Source organism: Chiloscyllium punctatum, chromosome 3 (genome assembly GCF_047496795.1).
Source record: "Chiloscyllium punctatum isolate Juve2018m chromosome 3, sChiPun1.3, whole genome shotgun sequence".
NCBI classification, from domain to species: Eukaryota; Metazoa; Chordata; class Chondrichthyes; order Orectolobiformes; family Hemiscylliidae; genus Chiloscyllium; species Chiloscyllium punctatum.
The window spans coordinates 2525725-2550277 of NC_092741.1; positions in this window are offsets into that span (position 1 = coordinate 2525725).

Consider the following 24553-nt stretch of genomic DNA (forward strand, 5'->3'; position numbering starts at 1 on the left):
AAGCCTCCCAGTCTCTGTATAAATTCTCCCCATTCACATATAACCCTCCCAGTCTCTGTATAAACTCTCCCCCTTTCACATATAACCCTCCCAGTCTCTGTATAAACTCTCCCCATTCACATATAACCCTCCCAGTCTCTGTATAAACTCCCCTTTCACATATAACCCTCCCAGTCTCTGTATAAACTCTCCCTCTTTCACATATAACCCTCCCAGTCTCTGTATAAACTCTCCCCATTCACATATAACCCTCCCAGTCTCTGTATAAACTCCCCCATTCACATATAACCCTCCCAGTCTCCTTATAAACTCTCCCTCTTTCACATATAACCCTCCCAGTCTCTGTATAAACTCCCCCATTCACATATAACCCTCCCAGTCTCTGTATAAACTCCCCCATTCACATATAACCCTCCCAGTCTCTGTATAAACTCCCCCATTCACATATAACACTCCCAGTCTCCTTATAAACTCTCCCCTTTCACATGTCACCCTCCCAGTCTCTGTATAAACTCCCCCATTCACATGTCACCCTCCCAGTCTCTGTATAAACTCCCCCTTTCACATACAACCCTCCCAGTCTCCTTATAAACTCCCCCATTCACATATAAGCCTCCCAGTCTCTGTATAAACTCTCCCCATTCACATGTCACCCTCCCAGTCTCTGTATAAACTCTCCCCATTCACAGGTCACCCTCCCAGTCTCCTTATAAACTCTCCCCTTTCACATCTCACCCTCCCAGTCTCTGTATAAACTCCCCAATTCACATATAAGCCTCCCAGTCTCTGTATAAACTCTCCCCATTCACATGTCACCCTCCCAGTCTCCTTATAATCTCTCCCCTTTCACGTATAACCCTCCCAGTCTCTGTATAAACTCCCCAATTCACATATAACCCTCCCAGTCTCTGTATAAACTCCCCAATTCACATATAACCCTCCCAGTCTCCTTATAAACTCCCCCATTCACATATAACTCTCCCAGTCTCTGTATAAACTCTCCCCCATTCACATATAACCCTCCCAGTCTCTGTATAAACTCTCCCCCATTCACATATAACCCTCCCAGTCTCTGTATAAAGTCTCCCCCTTTCACATATAACCCTCCCAGTCTCTGTATAAACTCTCCCCCTTTCACATATAACCCTCCCAGTCTCTGTATAAACTCTCCCCCTTTCACATATAACCCTCCCAGTCTCTGTATAAACTCTCCCCTTTCACATATAACCCTCCCAGTCTCCTTATAAACTCCCTCTTTCATATATAACCCTCCCAGTCTCTGTATAAACTCCCCCATTCACATATAACCCTCCCAGTCTCTGTATAAACTCTCCCATTCACATATAACCCTCCCAGTCTCTGTATAAACTCCCACCTTTCACATATAACCCTCCCAGTCTCCTTATAAACTCCCCCATTCACATATAACCCTCCCAGTCTCTGTATAAACTCTCCCCTTTCACATATAACCCTCCCAGTCTCCTTATAAACTCCCTCTTTCACATATAACCCTCCCAGTCTTTGTATAAACTCCCCCATTCACATATAACCCTCCCAGTCTCTGTATAAACTCTACCATTCACATATAAACCTCCCAGTCTCTGTATAAACTCCCCCCTTTCACATATAACCCTCCCAGTCTCCTTATAAACTCCCCCATTCACATATAACCCGCCCAGTCTCTGTATAAACTGCCCCATTCACATATAACCCTCCCAGTCTCTGTATAAACTCTCCCATTCACATATAACCCTCCCAGTCTCTGTATAAACTCCCCCCTTTCACATATAACCCTCCCAGTCTCCTTATAAACTCCCCCATTCACATATAACCCTCCCAGTCTCTGTATAAACTCTCCCATTCACATATAACCCTCCCAGTCTCTGTATAAACTCTCCCCCTTTCACATATAACCCTCCCAGTCTCTGTATAAACTCTCCCTCTTTCACATATAACCCTCCCAGTCTCCTTATAAACTCCCCCATTCACATATAACCCTCCCAGTCTCTGTATAAACTCCCCCATTCACATATAACCCTCCCAGTCTCTGTATAAACTCTCCCATTCACATATAACCCTCCCAGTCTCTGTATAAACTCCCCCCTTTCACATATAACCCTCCCAGTCTCCTTATAAACTCCCCCATTCACATATAACCCTCCCAGTCTCTGTGTAAACTCTCCCATTCACATATAACTCTCCCAGTCTCTGTATAAACTCTCCCTCTTTCACATATAACCCTCCCAGTCTCCTTATAAACTCTCCCTCTTTCACATATAACCCTCCCAGTCTCCTTATAAACTCCCCTTTCACATATAACCCTCCCAGTCTCTGTATAAACTCTCCCTCTTTCACATCTAACCCTCCCAGTCTCTGTATAAACTTTCCCCGCTCACATATAACCCTCCCAGTCTCCTTATAAACTCTCCCTCTTTCACATATAACCCTCCCAGTCTCCTTATAAACTCTCCCTCTTTCACATATAACCCTCCCAGTCTCTGTATAAACTCTCCCCATTCACATATAACCCTCCCAGTCTCCTTATAAACTCCCCCATTCACATATAACCCTCCCAGTCTCTGTATAAACTCCCCCATTCACATATAACCCTCCCAGTCTCCTTATAAACTCTCCCTCTTTCACATATAACCCTCCCAGTCTCTGTATAAACTCCCCCATTCACATATAACCCTCCCAGTCTCTGTATAAACTCCCCCATTCACATATAACCCTCCCAGTCTCTGTATAAACTCCCCCATTCACATATAACCCTCCCAGTCTCCTTATAAACTCTCCCATTCACATGTCACCCTCCCAGTCTCTGTATAAACTCCCCCATTCACATGTCACCCTCCCAGTCTCTGTATAAACTCCCCCATTCACATATAACCCTCCCAGTCTCTGTATAAACTCCCCCATTCACATATAACCCTCCCAGTCTCCTTATAAACTCCCCCATTCACATATAAGCCTCCCAATCTCTGTATAAACTCTCCCCATTCACATATAACCCTCCCAGTCTCCTTATAAACTCTCCCTCTTTCACATATAACCCTCCCAGTCTCTGTATAAACTCCCCCATTCACATATAACCCTCCCAGTCTCTGTATAAACTCCCCCTTTCACATATAACCCTCCCAGGCTCTGCATAAACTCCCCCATTCACATATAACCCTCCCAGTCTCCTTATAAATTCTCCCTCTTTCACATATAACCCTCCAAGTCTCTGTATAAACTCCCCCATTCACATATAACCCTCCCAGTCTCTGTATAAACTCTCCCTCTTTCACATCTAACCCTCCCAGTCTCTGTATAAACTTTCCCCGTTCACATATAACCCTCCCAGTCTCCTTATAAACTCTCCCTCTTTCACATATAACCCTCCCAGTCTCCTTATAAACTCTCCCTCTTTCACATATAACCCTCCCAGTCTCTGTATAAACTCTCCCCATTCACATATAACCCTCCCAGTCTCCTTATAAACTCCCCCATTCACATATAACCCTCCCAGTCTCTGTATAAACTCCCCCATTCACATATAACCCTCACAGTCTCCTTATAAACTCTCCCTCTTTCACATATAACCCTCCCAGTCTCTGTATAAACTCCCCCATTCACATATAAGCCTCCCAGTCTCTGTATAAACTCCCCCATTCACATATAACCCTCCCAGTCTCTGTATAAACTCCCCCATTCACATATAACCCTCCCAGTCTCCTTATAAACTCTCCCATTCACATGTCACCCTCCCAGTCTCTGTATAAACTCCCCCATTCACATGTCACCCTCCCAGTCTCTGTATAAACTCCCCCATTCACATATAACCCTCCCAGTCTCTGTATAAACTCCCCCATTCACATATAACCCTCCCAGTCTCCTTATAAACTCCCCCATTCACATATAAGCCTCCCAATCTCTGTATAAACTCTCCCCATTCACATATAACCCTCCCAGTCTCTGTATAAACTCTCCCCATTCACATATAAGCCTCCCAGTCTCCTTATAAACTCTCCCCTTTCACATATAACCCTCCCAATCTCTGTATAAACTCCCCAATTCACATATAAGCCTCCCAGTCTCTGTATAAACTCTCCCCATTCACATATAACCCTCCCAGTCTCCTTATAAACTCCCCCATTCACATAGAACCCTCCCAGTCTCCTTATAAACTCTCCCATTCACATATAACTCTCCCAGTCTCTGTATAAACTCTCCCCCATTCACATATAACCCTCCCAGTCTCTGTATAAACTCTCCCCCTTTCACATATAACCCTCCCAGTCTCTGTATAAACTCTCCCCCTTTCACATATAACCCTCCCAGTCTCTGTATAAACTCTCCCCCTTTCACATATAACCCTCCCAGTCTCTGTATAAACTCTCCCCCTTTCACATATAACCCTCCCAGTCTCTGTATAAACTCTCCCCTTTCACATATAACCCTCCCAGTCTCCTTATAAACTCCCTCTTTCACATATAACCCTCCCAGTCTCTGTATAAACTCCCCCATTCACATATAACCCTCCCAGTCTCTGTATAAACTCTCACATTCACATATAACCCTCCCAGTCCCTGTATAAACTCCCCCCTTTCACATATAACCCTCCCAGTCTCCTTATAAACTCCCCCATTCACATATAACCCTCCCAGTCTCTGTATAAACTCTCCCATTCACATATAACCCTCCCAGTCTCTGTATAAACTCCCCCATTCACATATAACCCTCCCAGTCTCTGTATAAACTCCCCCCTTTCACATATAACCCTCCCAGTCTCTGTATAAACTCCCCCATTCACATATAACCCTCCCAGTCTCCTTATAAACTCTCCCTCTTTCACATATAACCCTCCCAGTCTCTGTATAAACTCCCCCATTCACATATAACCCTCCCAGTCTCTGTATAAACTCCCCATTCACATATAACCCTCCCAGTCTCTGTATAAACTCCCCCATTCACATAAAACCCTCCCAGTCTCTGTATAAACTCCCCCCTTTCACATATAACCCTCCCAGTCTCCTTATAAACTCCCCCATTCACATGTCACCCTCCCAGTCTCTGTATAAACTCCCCCATTCACATATAACCCTCCCAGTCTCTGTATAAACTCCCCCATTCACATATAAGCCTCCCAGTCTCTGTATAAACTCTCCCCATTCACATATAACCCTCCCAGTCTCTGTATAAACTCACCCCCTTTCACATATAACCCTCCCAGTCTCTGTATAAACTCCCCCATACACAAAGAACCCTCCCAGTCTCCTTATAAACTCCCCCATTCACATATAAGCCTCCCAGTCTCTGTATAAATTCTCCCCATTCACATATAACCCTCCCAGTCTCTGTATAAACTCTCCCCCTTTCACATATAACCCTCCCAGTCTCTGTATAAACTCTCCCCATTCACATATAACCCTCCCAGTCTCTGTATAAACTCCCCTTTCACATATAACCCTCCCAGTCTCTGTATAAACTCTCCCTCTTTCACATATAACCCTCCCAGTCTCTGTATAAACTCTCCCCATTCACATATAACCCTCCCAGTCTCTGTATAAACTCCCCCATTCACATATAACCCTCCCAGTCTCCTTATAAACTCCCCCATTCACATATAAGCCTCCCAGTCTCTGTATAAACTCTCCCCATTCACATATAACCCTCCCAGTCTCTGTATAAACTCTCCCCCTTTCACATATAACCCTCCCAGTCTCTGTATAAACTCCCCCCTTTCACATATAACCCTCCCAGTCTCCTTATAAACTCCCCCATTCACATATAACCCTCCCAGTCTCTGTATAAACTCTCCCATTCACATATAACCCTCCCAGTCTCTGTATAAACTCTCCCCCTTTCACATATAACCCTCCCAGTCTCTGTATAAACTCTCCCTCTTTCACATATAACCCTCCCAGTCTCCTTATAAACTCTCCCTCTTTCACATATAACCCTCCCAGGCTCTGTATAAACTCCCCCATTCACATATAACCCTCCCAGTCTCCTTATAAACTCTCCCTCTTTCACATATAACCCTCCCAGTCTCTGTATAAACTCCCCCATTCACATATAACCCTCCCAGTCTCTGTATAAACTCTCCCTCTTTCACATCTAACCCTCCCAGTCTCTGTATAAACTTTCCCCGTTCACATATAACCCTCCCAGTCTCCTTATAAACTCTCCCTCTTTCACATATAACCCTCCCAGTCTCCTTATAAACTCTCCCTCTTTCACATATAACCCTCCCAGTCTCTGTATAAACTCTCCCCATTCACATATAACACTCCCAGTCTCCTTATAAACTCCCCCATTCACATATAACCCTCCCAGTCTCTGTATAAACTCCCCCATTCACATATAACCCTCACAGTCTCCTTATAAACTCTCCCTCTTTCACATATAACCCTCCCAGTCTCTGTATAAACTCCCCCATTCACATATAAGCCTCCCAGTCTCTGTATAAACTCCCCCATTCACATATAACCCTCCCAGTCTCTGTATAAACTCCCCCATTCACATATAACCCTCCCAGTCTCCTTATAAACTCTCCCATTCACATGTCACCCTCCCAGTCTCTGTATAAACTCCCCCATTCACATGTCACCCTCCCAGTCTCTGTATAAACTCCCCCATTCACATATAACCCTCCCAGTCTCTGTATAAACTCCCCCATTCACATATAACCCTCCCAGTCTCCTTATAAACTCCCCCATTCACATATAAGCCTCCCAATCTCTGTATAAACTCTCCCCATTCACATATAACCCTCCCAGTCTCTGTATAAACTCTCCCCATTCACATATAAGCCTCCCAGTCTCCTTATAAACTCTCCCCTTTCACATATAACCCTCCCAATCTCTGTATAAACTCCCCAATTCACATATAAGCCTCCCAGTCTCTGTATAAACTCTCCCCATTCACATATAACCCTCCCAGTCTCCTTATAAACTCCCCCATTCACATAGAACCCTCCCAGTCTCCTTATAAACTCTCCCATTCACATATAACTCTCCCAGTCTCTGTATAAACTCTCCCCCATTCACATATAACCCTGCCAGTCTCTGTATAAACTCTCCCCCTTTCACATATAACCCTCCCAGTCTCTGTATAAACTCTCCCCCTTTCACATATAACCCTCCCAGTCTCTGTATAAACTCTCCCCCTTTCACATATAACCCTCCCAGTCTCTGTATAAACTCTCCCCTTTCACATATAACCCTCCCAGTCTCCTTATAAACTCCCTCTTTCACATATAACCCTCCCAGTCTCTGTATAAACTCCCCCATTCACATATAACCCTCCCAGTCTCTGTATAAACTCTCACATTCACATATAACCCTCCCAGTCCCTGTATAAACTCCCCCCTTTCACATATAACCCTCCCAGTCTCCTTATAAACTCCCCCATTCACATATAACCCTCCCAGTCTCTGTATAAACTCCCCCATTCACATATAACCCTCCCAGTCTCTGTATAAACTCTCCCATTCACATATAACCCTCCCAGTCTCTGTATAAACTCCCCCATTCACATATAACCCTCCCAGTCTCTGTATAAACTCCCCCCTTTCACATATAACCCTCCCAGTCTCTGTATAAACTCCCCCATTCACATATAACCCTCCCAGTCTCTGTATAAACTCCCCCTTTCACATATAACTCTCCCAGTCTCCTTATAAACTCCCCCATTCACATATAACCCTCCCAGTCTCTGTATACACTCTCCCATTCACATATAACCCTCCCAGTCTCCTTATAAACTCCCTCTTTCACATATAACCCTCCCAGTCTCTGTATAAACTCCCCCATTCACATATAACCCTCCCAGTCTCTGTATAAACTCTCACATTCACATATAACCCTCCCAGTCCCTGTATAAACTCCCCCCTTTCACATATAACCCTCCCAGTCTCCTTATAAACTCCCCCATTCACATATAACCCTCCCAGTCTCTGTATAAACTCCCCCATTCACATATAACCCTCCCAGTCTCTGTATAAACTCTCCCATTCACATATAACCCTCCCAGTCTCTGTATAAACTCCCCCATTCACGTATAACCCTCCCAGTCTCTGTATAAACTCCCCCCTTTCACATATAACCCTCCCAGTCTCTGTATAAACTCCCCCATTCACATATAACCCTCCCAGTCTCTGTATAAACTCCCCCTTTCACATATAACTCTCCCAGTCTCCTTATAAACTCCCCCATTCACATATAACCCTCCCAGTCTCTGTATAAACTCTCCCATTCACATATAACCCTCCCAGTCTCTGTATAAACTCTCCCCCTTTCACATATAACCCTCCCAGTCTCTGTATAAACTCTCCCCCTTTCACATATAACCCTCCCAGTCTCCTTATAAACTCCCCCATTCACATATAACCCTCCCAGTCTCTGTATAAACTCTCCCCCTTTCACATATAACCCTCCCAGTCTCCTTATAAACTCTCCCCGTTCACATATAACCCGCCCAGTCTCCTTATAAACTCTCCCTCTTTCACATATAACCCTCCCAGTCTCCTTATAAACTCTCCCTCTTTCACATATAACCCTCCCAGTCTCTGTATAAACTCTCCCCATTCACATATAACCCTCCCAGTCTCCTTATAAACTCCCCCATTCACATATAACCCTCCCAGTCTCTGTATAAACTCCCCCATTCACATATAACCCTCCCAGTCTCCTTATAAACTCTCCCTCTTTCACATATAACCCTCCCAGTCTCTGTATAAACTCCCCCATTCACATATAACCCTCCCAGTCTCCGTATAAACTCCCCATTCACATATAACCCTCCCAGTCTCTGTATAAACTCTCCCATTCACATATAACCCTCCCAGTCTCCTTATAAACTCTCCCTCTTTCACATATAACCCTCCCAGTCTCTGTATAAACTCCCCCATTCACATATAACCCTCCCAGTCTCCGTATAAACTCCCCATTCACATATAACCCTCCCAGTCTCTGTATAAACTCCCCCATTCACATATAACCCTCCCAGTCTCCTTATAAACTCCCCCATTCACATATAAGCCTCCCAATCTCTGTATAAACTCTCCCCATTCACATATAACCCTCCCAGTCTCTGTATAAACTCTCCCCATTCACATATAAGCCTCCCAGTCTCCTTATAAACTCTCCCCTTTCACATATAACCCTCCCAATCTCTGTATAAACTCCCCAATTCACATATAAGCCTCCCAGTCTCTGTATAAACTCTCCCCATTCACATATAACCCTCCCAGTCTCCTTATAAACTCCCCCATTCACATAGAACCCTCCCAGTCTCCTTATAAACTCTCCCATTCACATATAACTCTCCCAGTCTCTGTATAAACTCTCCCCCATTCACATATAACCCTCCCAGTCTCTGTATAAACTCTCCCCCTTTCACATATAACCCTCCCAGTCTCTGTATAAACTCTCCCCCTTTCACATATAACCCTCCCAGTCTCTGTATAAACTCTCCCCCTTTCACATATAACCCTCCCAGTCTCTGTATAAACTCTCCCCCTTTCACATATAACCCTCCCAGTCTCTGTATAAACTCTCCCCTTTCACATATAACCCTCCCAGTCTCCTTATAAACTCCCTCTTTCACATATAACCCTCCCAGTCTCTGTATAAACTCCCCCATTCACATATAACCCTCCCAGTCTCTGTATAAACTCTCACATTCACATATAACCCTCCCAGTCCCTGTATAAACTCCCCCCTTTCACATATAACCCTCCCAGTCTCCTTATAAACTCCCCCATTCACATATAACCCTCCCAGTCTCTGTATAAACTCTCCCCCTTTCACATATAACCCTCCCAGTCTCTGTATAAACTCTCCCCCTTTCACATATAACCCTCCCAGTCTCCTTATAAACTCCCCCATTCACATATAACCCTCCCAGTCTCTGTATAAACTCTCCCCCTTTCACATGTAACCCTCCCAGTCTCCTTATAAACTCTCCCCGTTCACATATAACCCGCCCAGTCTCCTTATAAACTCTCCCTCTTTCACATATAACCCTCCCAGTCTCCTTATAAACTCTCCCTCTTTCACATATAACCCTCCCAGTCTCTGTATAAACTCTCCCCATTCACATATAACCCTCCCAGTCTCCTTATAAACTCCCCCATTCACATATAACCCTCCCAGTCTCTGTATAAACTCCCCCATTCACATATAACCCTCCCAGTCTCCTTATAAACTCTCCCTCTTTCACATATAACCCTCCCAGTCTCTGTATAAACTCCCCCATTCACATATAACCCTCCCAGTCTCCGTATAAACTCCCCATTCACATATAACCCTCCCAGTCTCTGTATAAACTCTCCCATTCACATATAACCCTCCCAGTCTCTGTATAAACTCTCCCCCATTCACATATAACCCTCCCAGTCTCTGTATAAACTCCCCCATTCACATATAACCCTCCCAGTCTCCTTATAAACTCCCCCATTCACATGTCACCCTCCCAGTCTCTGTATAAACTCCCCCATTCACATATAACCCTCCCAGTCTCTGTATAAACTCCCCCATTCACATATAAGCCTCCCAGTCTCTGTATAAACTCTCCCCATTCACATATAACCCTCCCAGTCTCTGTATAAACTCACCCCCTTTCACATATAACCCTGCCAGTCTCTGTATAAACTCCCCCATACACAAAGAACCCTCCCAGTCTCCTTATAAACTCCCCCATTCACATAGAAGCCTCCCAGTCTCTGTATAAATTCTCCCCATTCACATATAACCCTCCCAGTCTCTGTATAAACTCTCCCCCTTTCACATATAACCCTCCCAGTCTCTGTATAAACTCTCCCCATTCACATATAACCCTCCCAGTCTCTGTATAAACTCCCCCATTCACATATAACCCTCCCAGTCTCCTTATAAACTCCCCCATTCACATATAAGCCTCCCAGTCTCTGTATAAACTCTCCCCATTCACATATAACCCTCCCAGTCTCTGTATAAACTCTCCCCCTTTCACATATAACCCTCCGATTCTCTGTATAAACTCCCCCCTTTCACATATAACCCTCCCAGTCTCCTTATAAACTCCCCCATTCACATATAACCCTCCCAGTCTCTGTATAAACTCTCCCATTCACATATAACCCTCCCAGTCTCTGTATAAACTCTCCCCCTTTCACATATAACCCTCCCAGTCTCTGTATAAACTCTCCCTCTTTCACATATAACCCTCCCAGTCTCTGTATAAACTCCCCCATTCACATATAACCCTCCCAGTCTCCTTATAAACTCCCCCATTCACATATAAGCCTCCCAATCTCTGTATAAACTCTCCCCATTCACATATAACCCTCCCAGTCTCTGTATAAACTCTCCCCATTCACATATAAGCCTCCCAGTCTCCTTATAAACTCTCCCCTTTCACATATAACCCTCCCAATCTCTGTATAAACTCCCCAATTCACATATAAGCCTCCCAGTCTCTGTATAAACTCTCCCCATTCACATATAACCCTCCCACTCTCCTTGTAAACTCCCCCATTCACATAGAACCCTCCCAGTCTCCTTATAAACTCTCCCATTCACATATAACTCTCCCAGTCTCTGTATAAACTCTCCCCCATTCACATATAACCCTCCCAGTCTCTGTATAAACTCTCCCCCTTTCACATATAACCCTCCCAGTCTCTGTATAAACTCTCCCCCTTTCACATATAACCCTCCCAGTCTCTGTATAAACTCTCCCCCTTTCACATATAACCCTCCCAGTCTCTGTATAAACTCTCCCCTTTCACATATAACCCTCCCAGTCTCCTTATAAACTCCCTCTTTCACATATAACCCTCCCAGTCTCTGTATAAACTCCCCCATTCACATATAACCCTCCCAGTCTCTGTATAAACTCTCACGTTCACATATAACCCTCCCAGTCCCTGTATAAACACCCCCTTTCACATATAACCCTCCCAGTCTCCTTATAAACTCCCCCATTCACATATAACCCTCCCAGTCTCTGTATAAACTCCCCCATTCACATATAACCCTCCCAGTCTCTGTATAAGCTCTCCCATTCACATATAACCCTCCCAGTCTCTGTATAAACTCCCCCATTCACATATAACCCTCCCAGTCTCTGTATAAACTCCCCCCTTTCACATATAACCCTCCCAGTCTCTGTATAAACTCCCCCATTCACATATAACCCTCCCAGTCTCCTTATAAACTCTCCCTCTTTCACATATAACCCTCCCAGTCTCTGTATAAACTCCCCCATTCACATATAACCCTCCCAGTCTCTGTATAAACTCCCCATTCACATATAACCCTCCCAGTCTCTGTATAAACTCCCCCATTCACATAAAACCCTCCCAGTCTCTGTATAAACTCCCCCCTTTCACATATAACCCTCCCAGTCTCCTTATAAACTCCCCCATTCACATGTCACCCTCCCAGTCTCTGTATAAACTCCCCCATTCACATATAACCCTCCCAGTCTCTGTATAAACTCCCCCATTCACATATAAGCCTCCCAGTCTCTGTATAAACTCTCCCCATTCACATATAACCCTCCCAGTCTCTGTATAAACTCACCCCCTTTCACATATAACCCTCCCAGTCTCTGTATAAACTCCCCCATACACAAAGAACCCTCCCAGTCTCCTTATAAACTCCCCCATTCACATATAAGCCTCCCAGTCTCTGTATAAATTCTCCCCATTCACATATAACCCTCCCAGTCTCTGTATAAACTCTCCCCCTTTCACATATAACCCTCCCAGTCTCTGTATAAACTCTCCCCATTCACATATAACCCTCCCAGTCTCTGTATAAACTCCCCTTTCACATATAACCCTCCCAGTCTCTGTATAAACTCTCCCTCTTTCACATATAACCCTCCCAGTCTCTGTATAAACTCTCCCCATTCACATATAACCCTCCCAGTCTCTGTATAAACTCCCCCATTCACATATAACCCTCCCAGTCTCCTTATAAACTCCCCCATTCACATATAAGCCTCCCAGTCTCTGTATAAACTCTCCCCCATTCACATATAACCCTCCCAGTCTCTGTATAAACTCTCCCACATTCACATATAACCCTCCCAGTCTCTGTATAAACTCCCCCATTCACATATAAGCCTCCCAGTCTCTGTATAAACTCTCCCTCTTTCACATATAACCCTCCCAGTCTCTGTATAAACTCTCCCCATTCACATATAAGCCTCCCAGTCTCTGTATAAACTCTCCCATTCACATATAACACTCCCAGTCTCTGTATAAACTCTCCCCCTTTCACATATAATCCTCCCAGTCTCTGTATACACTCTCCCCCTTTCACATATAACCCTCCCAGTCTCCTTATAAACTCCCCCATTCACATATAACCCTCCCAGTCTCTGTATAAACTCTCCCCCTTTCACATATAACCCTCCCAGTCTCCTTATAAACTCTCCCCGTTCACATATAACCCGCCCAGTCTCCTTATAAACTCTCCCTCTTTCACATATAACCCTCCCAGTCTCCTTATAAACTCTCCCTCTTTCACATATAACCCTCCCAGTCTCTGTATAAACTCTCCCCATTCACATATAACCCTCCCAGTCTCCTTATAAACTCCCCCATTCACATATAACCCTCCCAGTCTCTGTATAAACTCCCCCATTCACATATAACCCTCCCAGTCTCCTTATAAACTCTCCCTCTTTCACATATAACCCTCCCAGTCTCTGTATAAACTCCCCCATTCACATATAACCCTCCCAGTCTCCGTATAAACTCCCCATTCACATATAACCCTCCCAGTCTCTGTATAAACTCTCCCATTCACATATAACCCTCCCAGTCTCCTTATAAACTCTCCCTCTTTCACATATAACCCTCCCAGTCTCTGTATAAACTCCCCCATTCACATATAACCCTCCCAGTCTCCGTATAAACTCCCCATTCACATATAACCCTCCCAGTCTGTGTATAAACTCCCCCATTCACATATAACCCTCCCAGTCTCCTTATAAACTCCCCCATTCACATATAAGCCTCCCAATCTCTGTATAAACTCTCCCCATTCACATATAACCCTCCCAGTCTCTGTATAAACTCTCCCCATTCACATATAAGCCTCCCAGTCTCCTTATAAACTCTCCCCTTTCACATATAACCCTCCCAATCTCTGTATAAACTCCCCAATTCACATATAAGCCTCCCAGTCTCTGTATAAACTCTCCCCATTCACATATAACCCTCCCAGTCTCCTTATAAACTCCCCCATTCACATAGAACCCTCCCAGTCTCCTTATAAACTCTCCCATTCACATATAACTCTCCCAGTCTCTGTATAAACTCTCCCCCATTCACATATAACCCTCCCAGTCTCTGTATAAACTCTCCCCCTTTCACATATAACCCTCCCAGTCTCTGTATAAACTCTCCCCCTTTCACATATAACCCTCCCAGTCTCTGTATAAACTCTCCCCCTTTCACATATAACCCTCCCAGTCTCTGTATAAACTCTCCCCCTTTCACATATAACCCTCCCAGTCTCTGTATAAACTCTCCCCTTTCACATATAACCCTCCCAGTCTCCTTATAAACTCCCTCTTTCACATATAACCCTCCCAGTCTCTGTATAAACTCCCCCATTCACATATAACCCTCCCAGTCTCTGTATAAACTCTCACATTCACATATAACCCTCCCAGTCCCTGTATAAACTCCCCCCTTTCACATATAACCCTCCCAGTCTCCTTATAAACTCCCCCATTCACATATAACCCTCCCAGTCTCTGTATAAACTCTCCCCCTTTCACATATAACCCTCCCAGTCTCTGTATAAACTCTCCCCCTTTCACATATAACCCTCCCAGTCTCCTTATAAACTCCCCCATTCACATATAACCCTCCCAGTCTCTGTATAAACTCTCCCCCTTTCACATATAACCCTCCCAGTCTCCTTATAAACTCTCCCCGTTCACATATAACCCGCCCAGTCTCCTTATAAACTCTCCCTCTTTCACATATAACCCTCCCAGTCTCCTTATAAACTCTCCCTCTTTCACATATAACCCTCCCAGTCTCTGTATAAACTCTCCCCATTCACATATAACCCTCCCAGTCTCCTTATAAACTCCCCCATTCACATATAACCCTCCCAGTCTCTGTATAAACTCCCCCATTCACATATAACCCTCCCAGTCTCCTTATAAACTCTCCCTCTTTCACATATAACCCTCCCAGTCTCTGTATAAACTCCCCCATTCACATATAACCCTCCCAGTCTCCGTATAAACTCCCCATTCACATATAACCCTCCCAGTCTCTGTATAAACTCTCCCATTCACATATAACCCTCCCAGTCTCTGTATAAACTCTCCCCCATTCACATATAACCCTCCCAGTCTCTGTATAAACTCCCCCATTCACATATAACCCTCCCAGTCTCCTTATAAACTCCCCCATTCACATGTCACCCTCCCAGTCTCTGTATAAACTCCCCCATTCACATATAACCCTCCCAGTCTCTGTATAAACTCCCCCATTCACATATAAGCCTCCCAGTCTCTGTATAAACTCTCCCCATTCACATATAACCCTCCCAGTCTCTGTATAAACTCACCCCCTTTCACATATAACCCTCCCAGTCTCTGTATAAACTCCCCCATACACAAAGAACCCTCCCAGTCTCCTTATAAACTCCTCCATTCACATATAAGCCTCCCAGTCTCTGTATAAATTCTCCCCATTCACATATAACCCTCCCAGTCTCTGTATAAACTCTCCCCCTTTCACATATAACCCTCCCAGTCTCTGTATAAACTCTCCCCATTCACATATAACCCTCCCAGTCTCTGTATAAACTCCCCTTTCACATATAACCCTCCCAGTCTCTGTATAAACTCTCCCTCTTTCACATATAACCCTCCCAGTCTCTGTATAAACTCTCCCCATTCACATATAACCCTCCCAGTCTCTGTATAAACTCCCCCATTCACATATAACCCTCCCAGTCTCCTTATAAACTCCCCCATTCACATATAACCCTCCCAGTCTCTGTATAAACTCTCCCCATTCACATATAACCCTCCCAGTCTCTGTATAAACTCTCCCCCTTTCACATATAACCCTCCCAGTCTCTGTATAAACTCTCCCTCTTTCACATATAACCCTCCCAGTCTCCTTATAAACTCTCCCTCTTTCACATATAACCCTCCCAGTCTCCTTATAAACTCTCCCTCTTTCACATATAACCCTCCCAGGCTCTGTATAAACTCCCCCATTCACATATAACCCTCCCAGTCTCCTTATAAACTCTCCCTCTTTCACATATAACCCTCCCAGTCTCTGTATAAACTCCCCCATTCACAAATAACCCTCCCAGTCTCTGTATAAACTCCCCCTTTCACATATAACCCTCCCAGTCTCCTTATAAACTCCCCCATTCACATATAACCCTCCCAGTCTCTGTATAAACTCTCCCCCTTTCACATATAACCCTCCCAGTCTCCTTATAAACTCTCCCCGTTCACATATAACCCGCCCAGTCTCCTTATAAACTCTCCCTCTTTCACATATAACCCTCCCAGTCTCCTTATAAACTCTCCCTCTTTCACATATAACCCTCCCAGTCTCTGTATAAACTCTCCCCATTCACATATAACCCTCCCAGTCTCCTTATAAACTCCCCCATTCACATATAACCCTCCCAGTCTCTGTATAAACTCCCCCATTCACATATAACCCTCCCAGTCTCCTTATAAACTCTCCCTCTTTCACATATAACCCTCCCAGTCTCTGTATAAACTCCCCCATTCACATATAACCCTCCCAGTCTCCGTATAAACTCCCCATTCACATATAACCCTCCCAGTCTCTGTATAAACTCTCCCATTCACATATAACCCTCCCAGTCTCCTTATAAACTCTCCCTCTTTCACATATAACCCTCCCAGTCTCTGTATAAACTCCCCCATTCACATATAACCCTCCCAGTCTCCGTATAAACTCCCCATTCACATATAACCCTCCCAGTCTCTGTATAAACTCCCCCATTCACATATAACCCTCCCAGTCTCCTTATAAACTCCCCCATTCACATATAACCCTCCCAGTCTCTGTATAAACTCCCCCATTCACATATAACCCTCCCAGTCTCTGTATAAACTCTCCCCCTTTCACATATAACCCTCCCAGTCTCTGTATAAACTCTCCCCCTTTCACATATAACCCTCCCAGTCTCCTTATAAACTCCCCCATTCACATATAACCCTCCCAGTCTCTGTATAAACTCTCCCCCTTTCACATATAACCCTCCCAGTCTCCTTATAAACTCTCCCCGTTCACATATAACCCGCCCAGTCTCCTTATAAACTCTCCCTCTTTCACATATAACCCTCCCAGTCTCCTTATAAACTCTCCCTCTTTCACATATAACCCTCCCAGTCTCTGTATAAACTCTCCCCATTCACATATAACCCTCCCAGTCTCCTTATAAACTCCCCCATTCACATATAACCCTCCCAGTCTCTGTATAAACTCCCCCATTCACATATAACCCTCCCAGTCTCTGTATAAACTCTCCCCCATTCACATATAACCCTCCCAGTCTCTGTATAAACTCCCCCATTCACATATAACCCTCCCAGTCTCCTTATAAACTCCCCCATTCACATGTCACCCTCCCAGTCTCTGTATAAACTCCCCCATTCACATATAACCCTCCCAGTCTCTGTATAAACTCCCCCATTCACATATAAGCCTCCCAGTCTCTGTATAAACTCTCCCCATTCACATATAACCCTCCCAGTCTCTGTATAAACTCACCCCCTTTCACATATAACCCTCCCAGTCTCTGTATAAACTCCCCCATACACAAAGAACCCTCCCAGTCTCCTTATAAACTCCCCCATTCACATATAAGCCTCCCAGTCTCTGTATAAATTCTCCCCATTCACATATAACCCTCCCAGTCTCTGTATAAACTCTCCCCCTTTCACATATAACCCTCCCAGTCTCTGTATAAACTCTCCCCATTCACATATAACCCTCCCAGTCTCTGTATAAACTCCCCTTTCACATATAACCCTCCCAGTCTCTGTATAAACTCTCCCTCTTTCACATATAACCCTCCCAGTCTCTGTATAAACTCTCCCCATTCACATATAACCCTCCCAGTCTCTGTATAAACTCCCCCATTCACATATAACCCTCCCAGTCTCCTTATAAACTCCCCCATTCACATATAAGCCTCCCAGTCTCTGTATAAACTCTCCCCATTCACATATAACCCTCCCAGTCTCTGTATAAACTCTCCCCCTTTCACATATAACCCTCCCAGTCTCTGTATAAACTCCCCCCTTTCACATATAACCCTCCCAGTCTCCTTATAAACTCCCCCATTCACATATAACCCTCCCAGTCTCTGTATAAACTCTCCCATTCACATATAACCCTCCCAGTCTCTGTATAAACTCTCCCCCTTTCACATATAACCCTCCCAGTCTCTGTATAAACTCTCCCTCTTTCACATATAACCCTCCCAGTCTCCTTATAAACTCTCCCTCTTTCACATATAACCCTCCCAGGCTCTGTATAAACTCCCCCATTCACATATAACCCTCCCAGTCTCCTTATAAACTCTCCCCCTTTCACATATAACCCTCCCAGTCTCTGTATAAACTCTCCCTCTTTCACATATAACCCTCCCAGTCTCTGTATAAACTCTCCCCATTCACATATAAGCCTCCCAGTCTCCTTATAAACTCTCCCCTTTCACATATAACCCTCCCAATCTCTGTATAAACTCCCCAATTCACATATAAGCCTCCCAGTCTCTGTATAAACTCTCCCCATTCACATATAACCCTCCCAGTCTCCTTGTAAACTCCCCCATTCACATAGAACCCTCCCAGTCTCCTTATAAACTCTCCCATTCACATATAACTCTCCCAGTCTCTGTATAAACTCTCCCCCATTCACATATAACCCTCCCAGTCTCTGTATAAACTCTCCCCCTTTCACATATAACCCTCCCAGTCTCTGTATAAACTCTCCCCCTTTCACATATAACCCTCCCAGTCTCTGTATAAACTCTCCCCCTTTCACATATAACCCTCCCAGTCTCTGTATAAACTCTCCCCCTTTCACATATAACCCTCCCAGTCTCTGTATAAACTCTCCCCTTTCACATATAACCCTCCCAGTCTCCTTATAAACTCCCTCTTTCACATATAACCCTCCCAGTCTCTGTATAAACTCCCCCATTCACATATAACCCTCCCAGTCTCTGTATAAACTCTCACATTCACATATAACCCTCCCAGTCCCTGTATAAACTCCCCCCTTTCACATATAACCCTCCCAGTCTCCTTATAAACTCCCCCATTCACATATAACCCTCCCAGTCTCTGTATAAACTCCCCCATTCACATATAACCCTCCCAGTCTCTGTATAAACTCTCCCATTCACATATAACCCTCCCAGTCTCTGTATAAACTCCCCCATTCACATATAACCCTCCCAGTCTCTGTATAAACTCCCCCCTTTCACATATAACCCTCCCAGTCTCTGTATAAACTCCCCCATTCACATATAACCCTCCCAGTCTCCTTATAAACTCTCCCTCTTTCACATATAACCCTCCCAGTCTCTGTATAAACTCCCCCATTCACATATAACCCTCCTAGTCTCTGTATAAACTCCCCATTCACATATAACCCTCCCAGTCTCTGTATAAACTCCCCCATTCACATAAAACCCTCCCAGTCTCTGTATAAACTCCCCCCTTTCACATATAACCCTCCCAGTCTCCTTATAAACTCCCCCATTCACATGTCACCCTCCCAGTCTCTGTATAAACTCCCCCATTCACATATAACCCTCCCAGTCTCTGTATAAACTCTCCCCATTCACATATAACCCTCCCAGTCTCTGTATAAACTCACCCCCTTTCAGATATAACCCTCCCAGTCTCTGTATAAACTCCCCCATACACAAAGAACCCTCCCAGTCTCCTTATAAACTCACCCATTCACATATAAGCCTCCCAGTCTCTGTATAAATTCTCCCCATTCACATATAACCCTCCCAGTCTCTGTATAAACTCTCCCCCTTTCACATATAACCCTCCCAGTCTCTGTATAAACTCCCCTTTCACATATAACCCTCCCAGTCTCTGTATAAACTCTCCCTCTTTCACATATAACCCTCCCAGTCTCTGTATAAACTCTCCCCATTCACATATAACCCTCCCAGTCTCTGTATAAACTCCCCCATTCACATATAACCCTCCCAGTCTCCTTATAAACTCCCCCATTCACATATAAGCCTCCCAGTCTCTGTATAAACTCTCCCCATTCACATATAACCCTCCCAGTCTCTGTATAAACTCTCCCCCTTTCACATATAACCCTCCCAGTCTCTGTATAAACTCCCCCCTTTCACATATAACCCTCCCAGTCTCCTTATAAACTCCCCCATTCACATATAACCCTCCCAGTCTCTGTATAAACTCTCCCATTCACATATAACCCTCCCAGTCTCTGTATAAACTCTCCCCCTTTCACATATAACCCTCCCAGTCTCTGTATAAACTCTCCCTCTTTCACATATAACCCTCCCAGTCTCCTTATAAACTCTCCCTCTTTCACATATAACCCTCCCAGGCTCTGTATAAACTCCCCCATTCACATATAACCCTCCCAGTCTCCTTATAAACTCTCCCTCTTTCACATATAACCCTCCCAGTCTCTGTATAAACTCCCCCATTCACATATAACCCTCCCAGTCTCTGTATAAACTCTCCCCATTCACATATAACCCTCCCAGTCTCTGTATAAACTCCCCTTTCACATATAACCCTCCCAGTCTCTGTATAAACTCTCCCTCTTTCACATATAACCCTCCCAGTCTCTGTATAAACTCTCCCCATTCACATATAACCCTCCCAGTCTCTGTATAAACTCCCCCATTCACATATAACCCTCCCAGTCTCCTTATAAACTCCCCCATTCACATATAAGCCTCCCAGTCTCTGTATAAACTCTCCCCATTCACATATAACCCTCCCAGTCTCTGTATAAACTCTCCCCCTTTCACATATAACCCTCCCAGTCTCTGTATAAACTCCCCCCTTTCACATATAACCCTCCCAATCTCTGTATAAACTCCCCAATTCACATATAAGCCTCCCAGTCTCTGTATAAACTCTCCCCATTCACATATAACCCTCCCAGTCTCCTTATAAACTCCCCCATTCACATAGAACCCTCCCAGTCTCCTTATAAACTCTCCCATTCACATATAACTCTCCCAGTCTCTGTATAAACTCTCCCCCATTCACATATAACCCTCCCAGTCTCTGTATAAACTCTCCCCCTTTCACATATAACCCTCCCAGTCTCTGTATAAACTCTCCCCCTTTCACATATAACCCTCCCAGTCTCTGTATAAACTCTCCCCCTTTCACATATAACCCTCCCAGTCTCTGTATAAACTCTCCCCCTTTCACATATAACCCTCCCAGTCTCTGTATAAACTCTCCCCTTTCACATATAACCCTCCCAGTCTCCTTATAAACTCCCTCTTTCACATATAACCCTCCCAGTCTCTGTATAAACTCCCCCATTCACATATAACCCTCCCAGTCTCTGTATAAACTCTCACATTCACATATAACCCTCCCAGTCCCTGTATAAACTCCCCCCTTTCACATGTAACCCTCCCAGTCTCCTTATAAACTCCCCCATTCACATATAACCCTCCCAGTCTCTGAATAAACTCCCCCATTCACATATAACCCTCCCAGTCTCTGTATAAACTCTCCCATTCACATATAACCCTCCCAGTCTCTGTATAAACTCCCCCATTCACATATAACCCTCCCAGTCTCTGTATAAACTCCCCCCTTTCACATATAACCCTCCCAGTCTCTGTATAAACTCCCCCATTCACATATAACCCTCCCAGTCTCCTTATAAACTCTCCCTCTTTCACATATAACCCTCCCAGTCTCTGTATAAACTCCCCCATTCACATATAACCCTCCCAGTCTCTGTATAAACTCTCCCCATTCACATATAACCCTCCCAGTCTCTGTATAAACTCCCCCATTCACATATAACCCTCCCAGTCTCCTTATAAACTCCCCCATTCACATATAAGCCTCCCAGTCTCTGTATAAACTCTCCCCATTCACATATAACCCTCCCAGTCTCTGTATAAACTCTCCCCCTTTCACATATAACCCTCCCAGTCTCTGTATAAACTCCCCCCTTTCACATATAACCCTCCCGGTCTCCTTATAAACTCCCCCATTCACATATAACCCTCCCAGTCTCTGTATAAACTCTCCCATTCACATATAACCCTTCCAGTCTCTGTATAAACTCTCCCCCTTTCACATATAACCCTCCCAGTCTCTGTATAAACTCTCCCTCTTTCACATATAACCCTCCCAGTCTCCTTATAAACTCTCCCTCTTTCACATATAACCCTCCCAGGCTCTGTATAAACTCCCCCATTCACATATAACCCTCCCAGTCTCCTTATAAACTCTCCCTCTTTCACATATAACCCTCCCAGTCTCTGTATAAACTCCCCCATTCACATATAACCCTCCCAGTCTCTGTATAAACTCTCCCTCTTTCACATCTAACCCTCCCAGTCTCTGTATAAACTTTCCCCGTTCACATATAACCCTCCCAGTCTCCTTATAAACTCTCCCTCTTTCACATATAACCCTCCCAGTCTCTGTATAAACTCCCCCATTCACATATAACCCTCCCAGTCTCTGTATAAACTCCCCATTCACATATAACCCTCCCAGTCTCTGTATAAACTCCCCCATTCACATAAAACCCTCCCAGTCTCTGTATAAACTCCCCCCTTTCACATATAACCCTCCCAGTCTCCTTATAAACTCCCCCATTCACATGTCACCCTCCCAGTCTCTGTATAAACTCCCCCATTCACATATAACACTCCCAGTCTCTGTATAAACTCCCCCATTCACATATAAGCCTCCCAGTCTCTGTATAAACTCTCCCCATTCACATATAACCCTCCCAGTCTCTGTATAAACTCACCCCCTTTCACATATAACCCTCCCAGTCTCTGTATAAACTCCCCCATACACAAAGAACCCTCCCAGTCTCCTTATAAACTCCCCCATTCACATATAAGCCTCCCAGTCTCTGTATAAATTCTCCCCATTCACATATAACCCTCCCAGTCTCTGTATAAACTCTCCCCCTTTCACATATAACCCTCCCAGTCTCTGTATAAACTCTCCCCATTCACATATAACCCTCCCAGTCTCTGTATAAACTCCCCTTTCACATATAACCCTCCCAGTCTCTGTATAAACTCTCCCTCTTTCACATATAACCCTCCCAGTCTCTGTATAAACTCTCCCCATTCACATATAACCCTCCCAGTCTCTGTATAAACTCCCCCATTCACATATAACCCTCCCAGTCTCCTTATAAACTCCCCCATTCACATATAAGCCTCCCAGTCTCTGTATAAACTCTCCCCATTCACATATAACCCTCCCAGTCTCTGTATAAACTCTCCCCCTTTCACATATAACCCTCCCAGTCTCTGTATAAACTCCCCCCTTTCACATATAACCCTCCCAGTCTCCTTATAAACTCCCCCATTCACATATAACCCTCCCAGTCTCTGTATAAACTCTCCCATTCACATATAACCCTCCCAGTCTCTGTATAAACTCTCCCCCTTTCACATATAACCCTCCCAGTCTCTGTATAAACTCTCCCTCTTTCACATATAACCCTCCCAGTTTCCTTATAAACTCTCCCTCTTTCACATATAACCCTCCCAGGGTCTGTATAAACTCCCCCATTCACATATAACCCTCCCAGTCTCCTTATAAACTCTCCCTCTTTCACATATAACCCTCCCAGTCTCTGTATAAACTCCCCCATTCACATATAACCCTCCCAGTCTCTGTATAAACTCTCCCTCTTTCACATCTAACCCTCCCAGTCTCTGTATAAACTTTCCCCGTTCACATATAACCCTCCCAGTCTCCTTATAAACTCTCCCTCTTTCACATATAACCCTCCCAGTCTCCTTATAAACTCTCCCTCTTTCACATATAACCCTCCCAGTCTCTGTATAAACTCTCCCCATTCACATATAACCCTCACAGTCTCCTTATAAACTCTCCCTCTTTCACATATAACCCTCCCAGTCTCTGTATAAACTCCCCCATTCACATATAAGCCTCCCAGTCTCTGTATAAACTCCCCCATTCACATATAACCCTCCCAGTCTCTGTATAAACTCCCCCATTCACATATAACCCTCCCAGTCTCCTTATAAACTCTCCCATTCACATGTCACCCTCCCAGTCTCTGTATAAACTCCCCCATTCACATGTCACCCTCCCAGTCTCTGTATAAACTCCCCCATTCACATATAACCCTCCCAGTCTCTGTATAAACTCTCCCCATTCACATATAACCCTCCCAGTCTCCTTATAAACTCCCCCATTCACATATAAGCCTCCCAATCTCTGTATAAACTCTCCCCATTCACATATAACCCTCCCAGTCTCTGTATAAACTCTC